The following is an 11,557-nucleotide window of genomic DNA, read 5'->3' on the forward strand; positions in this document are numbered from 1 at the left end:
AGAGAGCCAGATCAACCCTAAACATCTTCCTATGTGACAAAAACATCTATACCATCAAATAAACTTACATGAGCATATTTTGCAAATGACTGTAGTCTCTATTAGGTTAGATCAGAAGCATATCCTTGCAGAAGAGACAGACAAGAAAGACAACTGCAGTAGTACATCCAGTTTGTCTTTGCTAGAAGAGAATTAGCACCTGAAAACAAAGTATCCGGAAACCACCTAATGTTGAGTATGCAACCGTTGTGTCAAAGTGGAACTCACTGCTGCAGAGTCAGCTACCTACAACATCTTTAAAACAAATCTCTGAATTCGCTGCCATATCTATTGTTCTCTACAAAACATCCTCATTACAGGAAATCCACTGCTAGGATACATCTGAAGATGTAATTATTAGTGTGGCAGTTGCTTCTCTTCTAAGGTATCTCCACAAGCATAAAACTGAGGCTGTCTTACAATTTGCTAAAATATGTTATTCTGGTGACAAAAACTGATGAATTGTAATAGATGGGCAAGATGAAAGCTGCACACATGGAAATGTTATTTAGATGGAGTAAACATTTAAAATTCTCCAGCTTAGCTTACACTAGAATTTAATGGAAGGACATATGATAGATAACTTTTTCCAATAGTCTAACTTGAGGCCTAAGTCACCTTATCTGTACATAATTTTAATGTCCAACATCTGGTTCTCTACATGCAGCACTTATTTCAGCCTAGTTAAAAAGAAAAAAACATCAAACTATCCAAGGAGTTTTTACTTCAGGCAGTTGTTTTTCAACAGGATTAAATTATTTAAGATGCTCTATCAGAATCACTTTCTTTTTAGTGAGATGCTCTTAACAGAGGAGAAAAACACCCTCTCAAGTTCAAAGGACAAATTAAGGTTCAAGTTTATCAATGTTTTTTAGTCTACAGACAAAAGGAAGAGGAGTCCTAAAAATGGCAAACATACCAGGCAGAACTAGGCCAATATTGTGGAGATTCTAAGATGAAGACTCGAACCAATCGTTGATTAGGTTTGCCCTTGGACATAAGTAGCAAAAACTATGACACACTCACTATGAACAGGCACAACGGCAAAAAAAAAACGTAGGGCCAAAGTAGTTTTAAAACAATTGTATCTCAAATCATATTTATTACAACAGAAGTTGTTAATCTGTAATCTGAAATATGAAAACAAACCTTCACTAGTGTCAAAATGTATCAGTTTTCCACCATGTTTTCACTGTTATGATGTGCTATTTTCCAGACACTAAAGATATGAACTATACTGTATGTATATATATATATACACACACATATATATAACGTTAGGGGTGGTATTTTGGGAACATTCATTTGAAGCATTCCAAGCTGATAACCTTTATCCAAATACACAAAACAAGAGCCATGTCAAATGCACTATAAATAGCATTAATAGTAAGGAATCAATAACATCCAAACCTTTAGGTAACATCTTATTAATCGGTCCTTGGCATGCACGGACACACTGCTGTAAGGGCTCTCAAAATGCAATAGTCAAAGGTGAAGGACACAATTGTTCAACTAGTTAATGCAACTGCTATTTAACCCACCCGGCCACGAAAATGCCACCTAATGAAATACTCCATACCATGATAAGCAGCAGCAGAGACGAGCCATGATAAACACGAAGTGTTTTTCTCAGAAAATAAATGAAAGTCCTCAAGGCTAATATCATTCTGTCATTTTTCCCGAAGACACGTAAAGATCCACAGTTGACAACAACCATTTTAATCCCTGGTTCTCCCCCCCCCCATTTCTTGTACCGCGCCCAACACAATGGTACAACTGCATGTTACAGGCACCCAGGTATCGCCTTTATATTTATTTCTGCTTTCACAGCGACAAAGGTGAACTCTTGATGCTCCGAAGATGCTTGCAGCAAAGCAGGCTGAACGATTATTTCTAAAGCCATACCCACACGCGGGCTACAGAAATCGAGCCTCCATGAGCATGTTTAATCTGACAAATTAAAATGGTTTGGAAACGCTATGTGGCTAACGGAATTCGGCCGCCACATGCACTGCTGAGGGGAAGCGATAAAAGGTCCTTTAAAAATAGGTCACTTTCATCCAAATCCCATACCAGCACCGAACAAAATGGTATTTACACTGAAAACTCACCACTCGGGGAGGAGCGATGGGTAGGGGGCGGCGAGCCCAGGGAAAAAAACAAAAAAAAAAGGAGGGGGGGGTGGGGGGGGGGGGGGGGGGGGGGGGAGGCAGGAATCGGCGCCGGTCTCCGAGAGACCCCCCAGCCCCCCGGGGACCCCGGGCTCGGCCGACGAAGCCCCCCGGGGGCGCGCAGACAAAAAGGAGCCGAAGCGCAGGTCACGCCTGGCCGCAGGGAGCCGGCAGCCCTGCCCCAGCCCTAGGCCTCGGGCGGCCCCTGACAGCGGCGGCCGCGGGGAACACCCCCGCCGGCGGCGGCCGCCCCTCCGAAGGAAGCGCCATTTCGCCTCCCGCTCCCCCGCCGGTGCTCAGCGCCCGCCGCCGGGGCCGAGCCAGCAGCCCCGAGTCCTGCGGCACTGCCGCAGAGCGCGGCGGGGGAGGGCGCCGGCCCCACCGGGCCGCCCGCCTCCCCCCCCCCCCTTCCTTCTCCTCCCTCACCCCTCCCGGGGGCGCCCCCGCTGCCGACCCGCCCCGGCCGAGCCCCCCGCCGCGATGCCCGCCTTACCCTCCGCCGCAGCCGGGCTGGGAGCGCCGGTCGGCCCCCCGCGGAGGAGGAGTAGGAGGAGGAGGAGGAGGAGCGGGGCAAGGGGCGGCGGCCCCGCGGGGGGAGGCGCCCCCGGAGGGGCGTCGGGCCCGGCCCCCGCGGGTGCCCGGGCGCGGCGGGCACAAAGGCGGCGGGGCACGGCACCTAAGATGGCAGGGCAGGCGCGGCGGAGCGCCCAGCCGCCGCCGCCACCACCACCGCGGCCGCCGCCGCCTGGGCCCCGCTCGCCGAGCCGCGGCCAGGCCGCGCCGCGCCGCGGAGGCACGGCGTGCGGGAGGGCGGGCGGCGCCGGCCGTGCCTGCCGCGGCGGAGCCGGTCCCTCGGCCAGGCCGCGCCGCGCCGGGATGGCTGCCTGCCTGCCTGCCGCCTCCCCTCAGCGCCGCCCGGGCTCCGGCTGCTCCGTCGCCGCCGCTCCGCGCTGCCCGCAGCCAGCGGCCCCCGCCCGCCCCTCTCGCGAGACTTCGCCGCCCTCTCACCCCCCCCCCGCCTCACCGCGGCCGGCGGGAGGGGCGGGGGGCGGAGGTTGGGGGAGGAGGAGGAGGGGCGGGGCCGGGGGCGGCAGAGGGGCAGTTGTGGCGAGGCGGGGTGAGGGGGGCGGTTTGCGGGGAGAGCCAGGGAAATGCGGAGGGCAGCGGGAGCTGAGGAAGAGGAAGGAGGCCGGGGGAGGGTGTCTGAGGGTTGGAGAGAGCGAGTGTGGAGGAGGAGAGGGTTGCGGGAGCCCCGTGTGGGGACCCGGAGGACCGCGAGGTGGGTGGGGAAGAGGGGCCTGAGGGAGAAGATGGAGGGGGGTGCGCTTCTGAGGCCGTAAGAGCGCAGCGGGGCTGCTGCGGGCGGGAGGCTTGGAGGGGAATGGGGAAACTGAGGAAAGGCATGGGGGGCGTAGCGGGGGGCGCTGGGGAGGGACGGGGAGAAGGCGGGCGCGGGGATGTGGCAGGTGGAGCCTGGACGCGGCGGGGAGGTGAAAGTTGAGGGCAGGGGAGAGGCCTGGGGGCAGGGGTGGCAGAGGAGGGTGGGTTTGGGGCAGGGGGGTGAGGGGGCGAGGGTACCCGGCGGAGTGGAGCTGCCGTGGGGCCGGGAGCCGCTCAGCTGCAGCTAATGCCGGGAGGTGGTAGGTGTCCGCTTGTGCCAGCTCCTGTGCAATGCCCTGACCAAGGGGGTGCGTTTCAGGCTGTCTGCCCTTGGCCGAACTGTGTCCGGTTTGTGGCCAGAAGGGGGGGGGGAGGAAATCTCATGGTCTGAGCACATGGCCTCCCGAGCTGTAGTCTTGGCTCTTGGTGGTGGGTGTTGAACTTGGTGGGTTGTTGAGCCTTTGTGTGCTTTGGTATCTCCATCTATGAGTTAGAGATAACAGTTGGCTTCATGCAGGGATTAATTATCGGGTCTTGTAGTCATGTGTTTGTTTATTTGTTTTTACTGTAGATTACAGCTGCAGGAATTCTAAACAGTCCACCTCTCCTTGTCATGGTGTTTAAGCACAATTGTGCTCCTGTCTGAACAGAGGAAATCACTGAGGTCAGTCTCCCTGGTGTTTATATTTGCTTCCTCTTTCAGAAGTATGGGGGCAAGGAATCCTCGAAATAACAATTGTACTGGCATCCTGATAATAAATTAATAGAAACAGTTACATGAGACACACAGTTTGTAAAGGTGTGTTTATAGGGATTGCTTCCACTTTTAAACTCAGGATAGTATCTGAAGGGACAGCGTTCTCAGTTATAAAGTACTCCGCAAATATTCACAATTTTGAGGTGTCCTCCAATATGAAATAGTACAATTCTGTAAATCCAGTATTACTGATACTGGTGAAATAAACCAAGCAAAACTTCCTTCCTGTTTTCCCCATAAACTAACAGGTATTTGTACCCTAAGAAGGCTTGTATCCAGCAGCCATTGAGGATGATGCTGGATACTATTTGTCTAAACTTTGCATTTAGCTTTAGACAAGCAGAGCTGCTGGGGGCTGTTTAACCTGGGATGGGGGAAACCTGAGAAGAGCTGAGAACAGAGGTTGGCTGGAGTAATTGTGGACCACATCTAGCGTTTCACGAACTTTTCACATAGTGGTCTGATACTTTCCCTTTTCAAATCCCATAGGAAAAGTAAGACAAACGTGGATTGCTTCAGACATGTGTTGTTGTAAGTACTGGGAGAGGCAAACTAAAGGTTTATCTGATTATCTCAACCTTGAAGTTGGCAGCTATGACGGGAAACTTGGTTTCATTCATCTGCCAAAGATATTGTAGCGTATCGTTTGACAAGTTAAAAGGCATTTTTGTAATGGCACAAAAATAAAACCATCCACTTTCTGAAAGTACAGTTTCTGTCTTCTAAAATAATACGGGTTTGGAGACGTGCTTCTGGGAAATTAAGGACATACTTGAAAGGTAAATATTTGTATTTTCAAATGTTAGAACAGTGGCATTTAAGACGAATCTGCTCAGCATGGCCTATCAATATGAAATTGTTTTGTCAGATTATTGGGCATCCTTTGCTTTTGCAGATGGGAGAACTAAATGGAGCAGTAAGAGGGAGTGATCTGTCCATGGGGTCATAAGGTGGAACTAATGAGAATCTGGTTCTTCTGAATCTTGATCTTGCACTTCTTCCTGCAGGCAAATTGCCTTTAAAGCTCATGAATTATGAGAGTAAAAGCTTCAGTTAGTGAGGTCCATGGAGCTAACCCAGCAGACACCAGCAGAGAGTCTGGCCCTCAGCTCTTTGTGTTACACTTGTGAAAAGATAATGAAAGCTCTTGGTAAAAATCTTTAGTCTCTAACGGTGGCTGCAGGAAAATGTGAATAATGCTTTACTGTTAACTATCAAGTATTTTACTTAAAATATTAGATCTGCATTTGATAGTTATTCAGTGACTACTTCAAAAATAAAGAGTATCATCTGTGAAGCACCAGTTTAGAAAAAGTCCGTTGAAATTTTGAAGGAACAAACAGTGTGAAAACTGTTGTCGCTGGCCAAACTAAATAGGCACGTTTAGCATGCCTTTCAAGCCCTGTGCTATTAGGCATGCTCTTGCTGCCTTCTCAGGTGATCATAGTAGGCATCTAGAAAGGTAAATTAGTTTACCTTAGTTTGCTAATTTCCTGATGCAAATTTAGTTCAGGTAAAGAAGAACTAAACAGGTTTATGTATGTCTGCATCTGGGATTTGCACCAGTTTATCTATGAGATAGCTAGACCCAAAGTTAATTCCATCTGAAGGAGGTGCCAGAACATCAATAAATAAAATTACAAATCGCCTAGCGGTTCAGCTGACAGCAGAACTGGTTTCAACACATTGTTCCCAATGTTCTGCCACAGAGCTGGTCCTAGGGTAGACTCATGTGACATTCAGTGTAGACAGGACCTTTAAGAGCATGCATCAGCACTCCATAATATTGTAGGAGAGGAAGTAGAGAACAATACTATGTCCAACGGAAACTGTGGCAAGCATTTATTCAAGGCGCACTGTAATTACTCAAGCTGGGAATTTGGCCAGGACATTGGGGTTAACACCCCTGCTTCTTTAGAAGTGTCATAGTTTATTTTTTTTAATGACTTTAAGTGATGAGAAGCTTGGCTTTCTGTCTCAGCAGAATGACAACACCTCTAGCAGTATAAATTTCTTGCAGCAACACAGAGGTAGGTGCTGCAGAAGCAACTTGGAGCAGCGATGGTGCCTAGTACAGTAATCATTGCTTTATAAATACTCTCAGCAGATAAGAAAGATAAGAGTTTGATTAGGGCAGAGTTTCAGCTGCTGTAGTCACAGTCATACCTTCCTTAGCTTTAGTCCACACGCTGCTTTAATCTGACCTTTTTTAAGCAAACAATTGTAAATTTTAGACTAAATGGAAGAATTTGAACCAATGAAATTTAGTTATGAGTTGTGATTCCAGTTATGAACTGTGGTTGTCAAAGCTTTTCTTTTAGGAAATTTGGCAGAATGTAATTTAGCCAAACTATGGGGTTTTTTAAAATTCATTCATGGCATTGAAATTTTTGAAATGTGTTCTTTGTAGGTATTACATACTGGCATAGAACTTTTCAGCTTGTTCTCTGTTTGTGAAGATAAGCACTCGTGTTTTAGTGCGTGACTAGGTGTGAAGTGCACAAGTGAGGAACTGTTTTGCTTTTACTAGCTCCTGAAACATGCCATCGTTCCTACAGTGTTGTTTGGGCCATTGTTATGGGTTAGAAGGTTACACAGGAAAAACACGTTCTAGAGAAAGGCTGGTCAAAATAAACGAGGCAGAGTCTTCCAGATCATTGTAATCTGGTTTTGTATCAGTGAGGTAAACGCGTCAGTACATTCACTGGGATGAAGGTACCAGGTCAGACAGTATTCCTCTGATAGCTTGTTGTGTCGTAATGACAACAAAGAAGCGATACTGATGTTATTACGCAACTGCTTTTGTATTATATGACAACAATAATAATACTTCACTCTGCTCTCTTACCTTTTATTAGATAAACAAGCGTATTCCTTGCTGTGTGCTTATGATTGTCCCATGAGTCAAGGGAGTGGTTTTATCCATTAAGAAATGGAGAAACAGTGGCACAAGAAGTAGTACTTACCAAGGTCATATAGGAAATCAGTGTCAGAGGCATAAACAGAATCTCAGCCTTCTGCCTGTCCCACTCTGCCCTCTGGGCAACCAGACAAAAGTGGAGAAGTGGCTTGTGGCGTGACTCAACAGCTTTTCCTTCCTCAGCAACTGCCATGCTGGGCAATTACAAATAAGTGCCAGTAGGTCATTTCCACCTATGTCAAACAGGTTCCCAAGGGACTCTGGGTAGGCATGTCTTCTGCTGGTGAGAGCTCCTCGATGGATCTCTGCAATGGTTTTGCTTTGAAATATTTCCAGAACTTGGAAAAAAAAAAAAAAAATCTCTTTTTGCCAGATGTACATTTTGTCTGATTACTTTCAGGGTCTTTTGTAATAGATGTTGCCCGGGGACACCTAGGAATTATTTTTATCATTCTCTGCAAGGGAATAACAATAAACTGATTAAGCTGTTGTTTTTCAGGTGCTTTTTTTTTACATATCTTATAACATACATGCCAAATGAACTGATGCTAGGAAGTACTTGCAGAATATCAGTACCACATATTGTGACCAATACAGCACAAGATGTGTTGCACTTTGATAAATCATGTCGGAGGCTCAAGTGTAAGTGAGGTGTTGGGGTGTCTCTTAAACGCAGTTGTAGCTATCAATATTCTTGACTCCTTTTTAACAGCAGAATCAAATGTATTGGTCCAAAAACTAGCTGTTCTCCCAGGCCATGACAACTGAGTATAAGGAGGGTCTGTTCAGGTGTCTCAGAGCTTGTTCCAGCAGCGGGGCTGAAGAGGGATTTGCTCTGGAGTTGGTTCAGAATGGCTGCAATGGGTAGCAAGGATCAGTATTGTGAAGGCCTTGACCTTGAAGAGTGACCGATGGAAAGAAGCAGCACAGGAAGGGCTCGTGTCTTGGCTCTGGTCCTTGGATGGATGGGTAAGAAGAGGCCTTTGGCAGAGAAGGGTGAAAGGTGACTAATAATGTGAAACTGGGAGGAAACTCATAGTTATGCAATCTCCAGGTGGTTTTCTTTCTCTGTGAGAAGATACCTTTTGTTAATTGTCCCACTGGCGTTTGCTGCTCACACTGTCTTCTGAACAGAAGTCTTAAACAATTATTTCTCTGCTTGACTTAGGACGCTTAATTTCGCTTCATAGCAATGAGACTACAACAGCACATTGTTTCTTTGTTCTCTCTTTACAGAATTTCTTTTAGATTTACTTTGCCTCTTCACTTTCTGATTGATTCTTTTTCTGTCTGTCCAGTAGCTTAGCCGCAATGAAGAAACTTTGTCCACTGTCATGCACTCGGTCTCCATATCTCACTTGTTCTATGGTTTTCTGTGTCCCTCTTGCCACACTTACAAAGCTTTCGTGGGCAAGCTCCATTGAATTTTCCTGTGGTGGTTCAGGACGTTGCTGTTGCCTGGTGTAGTCCTTCTCCACAGGTTTCCCCCTTGTAGTAGAGCCAGCAGAAGAGTTTGTTCTGTGCCTGACCCTGCTGGGTTATGGTTAGATGTCTTAGCTCAAACCCAAGCCTAACAGTGTTGTTACTACCCTGGCCTTTGTGCTAAACTGGCTGGTGTACAGACGTGTATTTACACCTGTTGACCCTGGCACAGAAGTAGCCTCTAGAAGAGCTGCTTGCTGGAGATGATGATTCAAACTGCTGAAGCAAGAATTGGTGGAACTCTTCTGAGAACCCTTAGATTCCTTATTAGCATGATGGTTTTTCCAGTGATCTGCTATGAACAGCTCCACTATTGACCCCATCTGGATTTTGATCTTCCATTTTATAGGTAAAATGACACATTTGCATTGTTGTAAACGTATTCCCAGGGACTAATTCTTATTATAATCTGTAAAACAGTTGTGAAAATGTGGCCTTGCTCTTCAGTCTCCTATCTCTGAGACATTGTGTTCCACTCTTGAATAAGATTCTAGACCAGGAAAAGAGTTAGACTGCATACAGATTAACAAATCTGTCGCTAGTATCTCTGGCTACTGCAGCATGACTCACCCATCAGTGCTTGTCAGTATCTGGTGTGACCTCATTGAAATCTTCAACATCTCATATGTGAAGGCAGGTTGTAATTCAGTGTGGGAATCCTGAATAGGTGGAGAATGAAGTTCTAGGACTGATAATGCTACATCATAAACATTTGCCCTAGAAATCAGGTGTGCTCTGGATATTCTTACAGATTTCTGAGGATCTTTGAGATAAGTCTGCCTTTCCCATGCTTCTATTACCACCTTTAACTATTCAAGACAGCAGTAGAATCAATGCTGGTAGGAAAACTTAAGGTCAGGGAGGAGATGCTCTGTTATTTGCAAGAGTGAGAAAGGGCTGATGGTTCTTTTTTATTTATTGTAGCTTCTAGAGGCTTTTTCTCTTTTCCTGTGTCAGTGTATAGGGCTTCTGGTATGCTGGTTGAGGGAGACAAGTGAGAAAACAGCAAGAGGGGCTATAATAAAGGGAGAGGATGAATGGATTAGCTTGTGGTACCTTACATGTGTAGCTTAGATATGTAGTGTGATGATGAGACAAAAAGTGGGAGGCAACAGAAGTTCAGAAATCAGATGGTTCTCTTCAGCTGGTGCTTGCTGAGTAAACATGAAGCTTGTGCTCGTTGCCTCTACCTCCTTCCCATGGGCTGTTACACACCAACAGATACTAGCAGGGCTGCTCAGTCTAAACTGAGCCAGCTGCTGGCATTTTAATTGCAGAACCCACATCTAGTAACAGCCACGGCAGAAGCTATTGTCCTCTCACCTGCAACAAAGGGAACTTTTAGTCCCTGAAAGCACAAGGCTGGCATTGTCCCACAGGTTATCTGTTGCCACTTGAACACCTGGCTGACAGTGAAATCCCTGGCCACTGCTCCAGCTGCTGTCCTTAGGACACGTGAACGTCTCTTCCTGTTTTGCTATAGATGACTTCTGTATGTGGCAAAGTTGTCTGTGCCAGCTTGGCGGTGTAATCCATAACCAGCAATGGTTGCTGTCTCTTGGCTTCTGAAACCCGCTGTCCTCAAATCTGCCATTACTCACTGCCTCTGATGAGGAACCCAGAGCCTGGCACCTTGTGAAGAGGGCAAGAACCTTGCAAGAGATCTTTGCTTTAGTGGATCACCATGCAATCCCTAATTATCGTGACAACAGCTTCTTATGTAGCACTTACTTAAAAAAATAGAGAGAGTCTGGTATGGCAGGACAGAAAGACACCCTGCTTCTGAAGGTGTGCTGCCCTGGTGTCACTAAGGGATCATCCTTTGGAAATGCAATAGAGCTGCTTTGTCACAAAGCAGTCAGTAACTTTGCAGAAGTCACTGTGTCCTCTGCTGCGCTGTGGGATGGACCCTGGCACCGGTCTGAATGTAGCTGTGTCCATGCTGCAGACCTGCTCTTCCCATGCAGACTCTTACCTGGCAATTTTGTTCTCTCACCCTTTGCCTCAGGTGGATGGGAGTAAGATTTCTGCATTCCTCAACTTTTTTTTCTTAAGATTGGGAACACAGAGTGGTTTTCTAGGGGGCAAAGATCCTGTTCTGAGCAGATTCATTTTATCTTCTGGTCCTTCTTCAAGGAAGGTGTAGAAGGTCACATGTGTGCGATTTTTAAGGAGCAAATCGGCAACCTTATGGCTTTTCATCCATGATTCCTTACTGCAAAGATCAGCCAGATGCTATCTGCTTAGCTGTTTCGTGATTCCAGAGTGGAATAAGTTGATGGCTGTGCCCAGTCTCTAGGACGGAGGTGTGCACATACATAGAAAATAGCCAGTTCTAGAAACTAATGTCTCTGCTGTTCTTTGCACAAAGGCCAGGGCCCAAACAGTGTTTTGAGACTGAGCATGCTCTCCCTGGATGATCCGATGGATATGCAGCACGATATACTAGTGACCAAGAGATGGAAGCCCCGTAGCAGTGCTGTTCACGCTGCGTTCAGCTGTGGGTGTGTTGGGTTAAGTGATTGATCCAGTATTTGAAGTCCTATTTCTTGATTTACATCTTGATTTTTAGTATCTTGGCAGACTTTTCTTTCACGTACTAAAGCATACCTCGGGTTCTAGTAGAATCCCGCTCTTATATCAAGCTCAAACCTCGTTGCTGCTCCCTATGTTCAGCTGGAAATGGACAGACACCATTTGTGACTGCCTGAATATCCTGAGTCACCGATTACCAGCTGGCATGTGTGCTGCGGTTTTCATTTCTTCCTTTACGACTGCACTCCCTAGAGGAGACTTGGAACAATTGCA

The 11,557-nt window shown here is 46.9% G+C and overlaps 1 protein-coding gene across 1 annotated transcript in view; it reads right to left on the reverse strand.

Annotated features, from left to right (window-relative positions):
- The window catches only part of TAOK1 (TAO kinase 1), a 73,038-nt gene extending 70,294 nt beyond the window's left edge, over positions 1–2,744 (reverse strand). The window contains exon 1 of the mRNA XM_086624801.1: positions 2,704–2,744. The gene's annotated coding sequence lies outside the window, so the exon portion shown is untranslated. The remainder of the gene's footprint in view (positions 1–2,703) is intronic.
- Positions 2,745–11,557: the final 8,813 nt, after the last annotated feature.

This window comes from Tauraco erythrolophus, chromosome 21 (genome assembly GCF_009769465.1).
Source record: "Tauraco erythrolophus isolate bTauEry1 chromosome 21, bTauEry1.pri, whole genome shotgun sequence".
NCBI lineage: Eukaryota > Metazoa > Chordata > Aves > Musophagiformes > Musophagidae > Tauraco > Tauraco erythrolophus.